General features: G+C 38.6%; 1 long non-coding RNA gene across 1 annotated transcript; it reads left to right on the top strand.

Annotated features, from left to right (window-relative positions):
• The first annotated feature begins 1176 nt into the window (after positions 1–1176).
• LOC142056963 (uncharacterized) lies at positions 1177–8564 on the top strand. Its single transcript, XR_012660497.1, has 3 exons — positions 1177–1323; positions 3370–3467; positions 6607–8564. It is a non-coding gene; the product is annotated as an uncharacterized LOC142056963 (long non-coding RNA).
• Positions 8565–9106: the final 542 nt, after the last annotated feature.

Raw genomic sequence — 9106 nt, 5'->3', positions numbered from 1 at the left:
CTCATATTTCATTCCACAGCTACCTTTGAATTTGACACATTCTTTCTTTACTGTATAGGTTCTCAGACACATGCATAAATGCAAATGAAGAGCCAGATGTATTTGGGAGGCTCCCACCTGCATCTGTTAGCTTAAGTTAGACAGGAGTGGATAAGGTGCTTGATGTAATGAGGAATACAGTGTGAAATGTTGCTTTTCCTGTTATTTTGATTTTGTTGGTTTTTTAGGCACAAAACCTTGTAGTGATTATGTATCTTGTTAACAGTTCACAATGGGAAATTATTTGTCGGTAAAGATATAGAATGGCAATTTCTAATTTATCTTTCTATCCTCTGGTTTTAAGAGAGGTATGCCTAATATGCATTATATAGAAACATATAAGCATGAACACACTTGTAGTTGTTTTAGTGCTGTCCTGGTAATATGGTGAATAACCTGATTAACTAAAACCTGTTTCTGGAAGTGAAAGTCTGAAAGTTAAGCAAAAATCACTTAAATGGTGAGATATTTAGGAATAGTGAATAGACTTTTTTGTATTGCTTATGTCCTCCTCAAAAAGCACAGTCCACATTGGTTTGTTTTGCTTTGGTTTTAGTGGAAGATGGTTGAAGAGCATCCTTTTGTTTTGATGATAAAAGAACTTTGATGTAAATATGACTTTGTTTCTTGCAGGTGTTTTTTAAAAACTGTATATTTAGTCTGTGAGCTGGCATTCTGTAATCAGTGTTAAATTAAGAGGGGAGCTATTTATATTATCGCCTCAATGTGTATTTGTTCATGTGTTGCTTACTTGTTCCCTACTAAATTCTGGAGGTTGGCACAACTGTAGGAGGATCAAGATGTCTCTCATAACTCTTTGAGGTTTTCTGCTCTGTTTTCTTCTTGTTTTCAGTCCATCTTCACAGTATTTTGCCTGTTCTTTAGCACCCTACCGTGAAAGTAAGGAAAATGGGAGCTGTTTCAGAAAGTGTATTTTTCATATTTCTCAGTGCCATTTTGACATAACTTTCATCCTTTTGGATAACTGACAGTTGTCCTCCATTTCAGTTGTCTTTGACAAGATGTTAGTATTGAACATTTTTAGTTGCTGTTATGATAGCTGTTACCTTTCCATCCAGTACGGAAGTGTTAGTGTCACCCGGCTGTAGTTTGCAGTTTCACTTTTGATTTAGCAGTGATGTTAAGCATGTGCTGCAGATAAAATGCATGGCTTCCTGGGTGTATCCTCAGTAAATGGTGTCCCTTTAGCTAAGGTAAACATAGTTGTCAGGGTTTGTTATGGGCACTGTCCACATATCTGCTTACTTTGACTTCACAATGCAGGTGAGGAGGTGATTTTTTTTTTTTCCCTGTGAGTATAGTGCACTCAAGTTTAATCCTAACATTATCTATTTATTTTAAGATGAAGTGAGCCAAATGGCATGTTGGTGTAGTTGAAACTGAAGTTTATGATTGTTATTATTATTATTATTATTTGTATGTTGAGGTAAAAGTGAGTCACTGCAGAGTGATCTTCCTTGGGTTCTTCCAAAATTACTTTATTTCTCTTCTTTAATGATCAGGATGAGGAACATCTTATCTATTTAAAGTAGACCTATTTTAATAAGGTTTTCTAAAGTGTCAGTGATTATGAGACTGAGATTTCATCCTCTTTTTCTGTTTTCTGTCTAGAGCAGTATCCAGCATCTGGTAGCTGTTTATTTACTGCACCACCATGCTCCTATTTATGCTAAGAAAGTGTCAAGTGTTTTGCATTTCTTCTCAAAGCTTGCATTTGAATTTCCATCCAAAGCTATAAGCCTGGTCTTCTTGTGAAATACTAATTCTCTGAACAAGCTTGTTCTCCTCATTTATACTTGTGGCAATGTGATGCACTCGTATCCCGAGTGCAATCAGGACATGTTTCTGGGGTGGAGGTTTTACTTTGTGAGACACTGATTCCTGTACTGTTTGAGTCTCTAAGCTGCAAGTAGTTCTATGATTTTGGAGTAACTCCTTCATGTAGTCCTTCCTGCACTATCTGGATGTAAACACGGTGTGGTCCTTCCCAGGATGGAAAGAGTGTGTTGTGATCTTGCTTCTCTAAATTGCCCAGAAATGAGAGGTGAATCCCCAAGAGCACCGCTTTCACACCTAGCAAGATAGAACACCTATCGAGGTGTTCAGCACCACTTTCCCAATGCTTTTACCTTATGTTGATCTGCTTTGAGTCACACCTTGGCATTTCCCATAAAACAGATCTTGTCGTAGTCATTCATTGCTAAAAATGTTAGGTATCGACTGTATTATAATTATACTGTTCCTAATTTAGTGTAGCAGACCTTTATTTCTTAAAGAAGAATTCAGTCATTTTTCCTTTCATAACCTTTCCTGGGCTCCCTATTTCTTAAACCAAAAAGAATGATCTGCAAGTGCATTTTATCCCAGCTTCTTATATCGGTGTTCTTTGAGATTCACTCATTTTAAGAAAGATCAGAATGAAAACCTATCTGCACTAGGGCAAAAGAAAATAATTCAGCTGACCAATAAGCATGATGGACTTAATTCTCACAAAGGCAGACTTCAGCTTCCCGGTGCAGCATAATCCTTCTAGAAGATAATCATCCTATTAGCTTTCATATGAGGCTTTGGCCATAGCCGTGTAGGATGGGGAGGGAGGATGGGATGCTGTGCCCCAACACGTAGCATCTCTTCTGGTAATTCCAAGTCTTTTAGGAAAATGGCAAACTCTTACTAAAAACTTTAATTACATTTGCTATAGCCTTGCTTCCTACGGAAATGAGGCTTAAATGCTTCTGCAGTCTCTTAGTCCCCTATGACTAATTTTTGCATTTGATGCCATATTTCAAACTGCATTTGTATGAAGGGTTGAAGTCTCAAAGATAAATCTCCTGCTCCAAAACTCAAGTTGTATATACTTGACTGGGAAGGTTAGATCGGCCTTTTTGTATTTTTAAACTGGTTTCACTGCTGAATTGCAATTAAGTTGTATTCTCTGCAATGAGTTACCTTGAAAAGTGAATATGTTTTAGCTGTTTCTTTTATTCCTGTGTCCTGGTTTTGGCTGGGGCAGAGTTGACTTTCTTCATAGAAGCTAGTTCGAGGCTATGTTTTGGATTTGTGTGAAAAACAGTGTGATAATGTGGAGATGCTTTAGTTGTTGTAAGTAGCGCTTACACTAGTCAAGGACTTTTTTGGCTCCCTGTGCTCTGCCGGGTGCACAAGGAGCTGGGAGGGGGCACAGCTGGGACAGTGACCCCAACTGACCAATGGGATATTACATACCATATGACGTCATGCTCAGCATATAAAGCTGGGGGAAGAAGAAAGAAGGGGGGATGTTTGGAGTGATGGCGTTTGTCTTCCCAGGTAACTGTTACACGTGATGGAGCCTTGCTTTCCTGGAGATGGCTGAACACCTGCCTGCCCGTGGGAAACATTGAATGGATTCCTTGTCTTGCTTTGCTGTGGGTAATAAATACTATGCATTTCTTATAGGTTTAGATCTGTAAATCTAAAATCCTGTCAGATGTTGGTAACGCAGACCCTTAAATGTTATTATTGTCAAGAACAATAATTCTTATTTGCAGAAAAGGTAAAATGAACTGCAGGTTTCCCCTGTCATACCTAGTACATCTAGCTCTTGTGCATCTGATGCAAAAATGCATAACTGGTTCAGCTGCCACAGTCAGCTGTAACTGGCATGTGGAGTAAGAGAGCTGGAAAAAATCCTTGGTCCTGCACTGGAATGCAGTAATTGCCAGCTCCTTTCTGGGAGGTGGGACCAAATGCATGGATCTATCACAGCGTGAAGCTGAGATATGCGGAATAGCTATGCTGCTCTAGTTATTTCAGATTTCAGATACCTTAGAATAACCTCTCTGTTTCTCAAGGAGATTTTTATTGGTATATAAATATATTGAGAGAGGGCAAAATTAAAATGGATGATGTATTCTGAACTGACTGGAGGAGAGCAACTATTTCCATGGTCAGTTTTCTTGTGAAAACAAGTCTGAAGAAACTGTATGGAAAGTAGGTAAGTCAATGATTGTCAGAAAGATGCAGAAGGAGATGAGTGAGTTAAAAGAAAACACTACAGAGGAAAAAAAAGAAAGAGTGGGCGACTATGTAGGCAGCTTTGTTGATGGCAAAATGCTACATGTTCTTATTTTGCTGTGTGCTTTTTCCTGATGGAGGAATGGATGTTCTGCACAGTTTAAGCCATGTCATTCTGTTTTCTGCTAAAACATTTTTTTTTAATATATGGAAGGAATCATTAAGGCTTATTCTTTAGTAATGAAACTGTACAACAGAAAACTTTTATTTTTGAGAGTTTTTGAATTGCACAAACCATTTTTCTTTTTCCTGTTTTATATTGCCTGAGATACACACTCACCCCATAGGTGAGATAAATGTTGTAATGGGTTCTCTCTTACAAGGGTTGTAGTTTTTTTAATAGAAAAATAAGAACCCTCTTGGTACAGACTGGTTTGATTCTGATCTTAACTACAGTCCGTCTAACATGAATCCATCATCCATACATCCATCAACTTTATTGCATGTGTTCTAGATTTACACTGGATGTAAATAGCCACTAGTCTAGGCACAGAGGTTGACAGTAGCGGATGCACTCCTTGTGACTGACCAACAGCCTTACCTCTCTGCATGGGAAGAGCTGCTACAGTTTGGGGGGTTTGAATACATATATATTGTTCTTTAATATCTAGTGAAGTCTGAAAATAAGACTTTTTTCCCCAGCTTTTAGCATGGCCCATGCCACAAGTATTTCTGACTGATGAAACAGTGGGACTGTAAGTGGGTGCTTGTATGTGTTCTTAAGATTTTAGTGGACGAATGTGACTTTGGGGCCACAGTCCAAAAGTTTAGTGATTGAAGAGGCGCACAGACCATCCTTTTGGTGTAAAGCTAACCCAGTACAGTGCAGATTAGAACATGAAAAAATTCCATCAAGTTGTATTGTAGTTCTGAGGCTCATTAAACCTGCCTGTGAACATCCATGTCACAAAGCTTCATATGATCCATGCCTACGCCACTAGGACTTTGCTGGTTGTGCTTAGTTTTGTTGTCAGTTCAAGGTGAGTTCAAGAGCTGAGCCCTTCTCATTTGAACTGCCCTAGAATTTATTTCTTAGCATTTTTCAGTAAGCTTTAGTTTTTCTGGGGAGCAGTATTCTTAATCCACCAATGGGTTTGAGTTCCAACTGCATGTGCTCTCTGTTTGAGTCTGTTCTATTTGGTGGCAGACCTTGGTCCTGGATGAAGGTTTCCAGAAGGGGGACTGTATGTGTAGAAGGCTCTGGAGATGCACAAGCAATTCTGAGTTTGTTTCTGAACCTCAGAGGTGTTAACAGGTCATGGCGGAGAGCTTCTGCGTGCTAACCTGGCACAATACAGTTACTAGCTACGTGATTTTGCCAGTATTGATAATTGCTGTAGATTCTTGATAGACTGACACTTTGGGTATGGGACAGGTGGTATATACTCACTGCATCACAGTACCTACTAGATTTTGGATGCCAAGAAATGGCAGGGGAATTCTTACAGCATATACGTGCAGTGTTTTCCCCATTCTTGCTAGTGAGATGGCTAAGGCACTAAAGAAAGCGGTTACTATTGCCCTGTGGGTGCTGGTTTATCAGTTGACTACAGGTACGTGAGCCTCCAGTTCAGTATGGGAAAGCCAATGTTTGGTGCAAGGCTGCGGTCAGTTGCATGGTGGTGCTCCTGGCTACTGCATCAATGAAGAAAGTAGGTTTTGAGACTGGTCTTTCTGAATGACTCAGTAACACACACATTGCATGGAACACATAGACAGAAAAGAATAATGCTGATATTTTTATAGATCTCAGCTGACCACAGAGTGTTCTTCACGAATATCAGTGTGGAAATCCCCAGATGTTGTGTGTTGGATGCTGAGGTCTTTCTTATCTGTTTTTGACAACTAGGATTTAACTTTCTCCAGATAACATGTCAGATTGTCCTTCTTCTTGTTTTGAGAACTTTCTTGTTAATTTTTGCTGTGGCTTGTGAAACTCTGCTTGGTTTCAAGGTGTTGGGTGGAAACACTGCATTCCGCGTACACTTAGCTGCCTGAAGGTGCTGCATACAGACACCATTGGTGGTCATGACCGCTGCTGTCCTCATTGTAACTTGCTATGCAAATAGCACATATGCCACACCGAGGGAAAGGGAAAAAATCTCACTTTTCCTTTGTGCAACTCACTGTTGCAGAGATGATTAACATTTAAATTAACATTTAATCTTAAAATAAAATTTGGGGAGGTGGGAGTCTACCTGATTTTGTTCTGAATCTGTTGAAGCAAACTGCAGCCACCTTCACCATATGGGCTTTAACCAGATATCAACTTAGAGACCTGTAACACCCTGGAGTTTGCTGTCTTGTGACTTTTCTGGGTAGCACATAAAATTGTATTACCAGCTAGTTAAACAAAATGTCAAGAGCAGAGGGATGACTTGTTACCCATGTGTTGAAATTCCTGGACAAGCCTTCAGTGACTATTAGTAACTTCTTCTCTATGGAAAACTGTCAAGTAGTTCCTGATTTTTTTCCTCTTTTTTTTTTCAGGTGACTATTTTCAGTATGCTCAGCTGAGATGTTTTGGCTCATTGACAGCAAAACTGGTTCCCTTTGGAATATGGCCCTGCACACCCACTCACACTTCTCTGACTGCAGATCCCTTGGTTTGTTCCTGCTTTTCTTCTCTCCTTGCCAGCAAGGTCTCTTCTAGTACCACTTCTGTGCCCTTTGAATTAGAACCAATTGTACAAAACCAAATGCTCTCTAGTTTGACATCCCTTTCAGAGACTTCATCCCATCCATTATGGAGTTTTTGTCTCTTCAGATATTCCAGCATAATAATCTGTGCTGTATCAAGGCTTATAGATCACACTGGAGCAATATATACTGTGATTCTCTGGTTTGCTAATATCATTCTGCATTGCAGTATCTAGGGCTGTTTGACTTAGATGAGCAGGATGTTGGTGAAATGGTGCCAACCATTTTAAAACTGAAGCCTTAAAAGATGTTTAAATCCACATAAACTAATAAATAGCTGAGACCAAGAGGAACGTGGGAAATGAGTTGCAGGAAATACCGGCTTATAGAGCTGTAGAGTGACACTGAAGACTGTCAGCCCTTGGTTCTGTTGTCTGGGCCTCAAACTGGATTGGGTAGTACCTGTGCAGATGTGAAAATGAAGCTTTAACCTATAACCATGGCAAGCTGAGTTTCAAAGCCAGCTCTAGAACTGAGCTTTCTTTTCTGCATGCTGTTAGTAGTATTTGTGCTAATCAACGTCTTAGAATAAGCTCGCAGTGTAGTGAGAAATATTGGTCTCAGTGGGACTGTCAGGTTAAAATAATGTGGTGTTTTTTAGCAATTTACGTTTTCAAGCAAATCAATTAAATATCAAAGCTTCATTACTTAAGCAGTTCGGTTAAATTTTGCACTTCTTACTCTGGTTTTGTAATGTTGGAGTAGATGGGCAAATTCTGTGATGTTTGTGTTCAAAAACATGTAAACAATTTTTTATTGCAAGAAAAAAATAAGATAGCGTTTCTAAATATATTGGGTTGCACGGGGGCCTCAACGTGCAAGATGTGGCCAGACTCGTACATTTGCATGCTTTTGCCTGTTGTGGAGTGCGACACATTTCAGAATTGATGCCTACGTCACCGCAACTAACAAAGAAACAATCTGCAAGTTGGATCAGAGTTTGACTCTGCTTCTATTCCTGAGTATATGTGTGGGGAGTAATAGCCTCTGTACAGAGATTTATTTCATCTTTTAATGTCAGGGGAGTTTGATCTGCTGCTTCTGTGTTTGGAATGCTTGCTGTGGAAGTATGTCAAGGAGACAAAACTATCATCCTGTTCCTGATAATGCAGAAAGTAGAGTTCTCAAAACTGGTTGTTGTTTAGTTATCCTCCTGCCTATCCACATGGCAGGAAAGGAATGAATTCTTTTGTCATCCTTCAACATGAGAAACTGAGCCAGCAGGAAAATGCCATGTTCATGGTGTTGATGTAAGTTGGAGCTCAGCTTTGCATTTTCTAACATGGCTAAAACTCATTCTGGTTTTGATAAGTAGAATTTATATTCAGATGTTTCATGTCTCCATAGAATAATCTGCGTATTATTTTATACTTAGTCGATACTTCTCCTCTTCCACAGCATGATTTCTCAGTTATTGAAGTTTTCCTCCCTCTTTATTCATGAAGCACCTAAGCATTCTGTGTAACTTGAATTTCAGCTTTTCCTGATATCTGTTTCATCTACATTTCCTTTTTACATAAGTGCTTCTCTTCTTCCATTGGGATTATCTGTCTCTATAGGATGGAATATACATTTCAGTCTGGACAGATCATATGTATGTGCATTTGTGTAATACACTTTTATTAATATTCATAACATGTCTACATAGTACTCAATTTTAATCATTAATGTTAATATCAGCTTCAAATCTACCCGTATAATGCCAAAGAAACACATTTTATAATAAATTTTACTGATGCTAAACATGGAATTTATCTTTCTGATTTCAACATCAGCTTTCTCCTTGAAGGTCATGTCGTGTTGAATGACTTCAAATTTACAGAAAATTTACAGTGATTTTGTTTAATGATTTTTTTTCTGAGTTGCCCTTACACTAAGAGAAGTGACCATTTTTCCTTTCTTGTTAATAGCAAGCTACTTATTTTTTAATTTCTGATTTTGCTTTTAGTTAGCTTACTACTAGCTTACTGCTTTTTTTTCTTTTTCTCTCTGAGTGAATGTAAGCAGCCTTCTAAATTTTAAATATGTTATAAATTTTTTATTGAGAGTTTGAGGCTCAGTCCATGTGCTGAGTCATTGTTTAATGCCAGGTTTTCCACTGATTGTATTGTTTGCTTCTTGGACATATAGATTAGCTTTCTTGAGCTTGGGAAGAATGCTAAAATCAGTCTTTGAGTTTATCAAAGCAACAGTTATAAAAAAAATTATATTTAGTCTTCCCTTCTCAATCTCTCACCTCATCGTGCAATATATGATATATATAAAGCCCTAGGTGAATGGTGCTTGTGAG

This window comes from Phalacrocorax aristotelis, chromosome 4 (assembly GCF_949628215.1).
Source record: "Phalacrocorax aristotelis chromosome 4, bGulAri2.1, whole genome shotgun sequence".
NCBI classification, from domain to species: Eukaryota; Metazoa; Chordata; class Aves; order Suliformes; family Phalacrocoracidae; genus Phalacrocorax; species Phalacrocorax aristotelis.
This window is presented reverse-complemented; position numbering and strand designations above follow the sequence as displayed.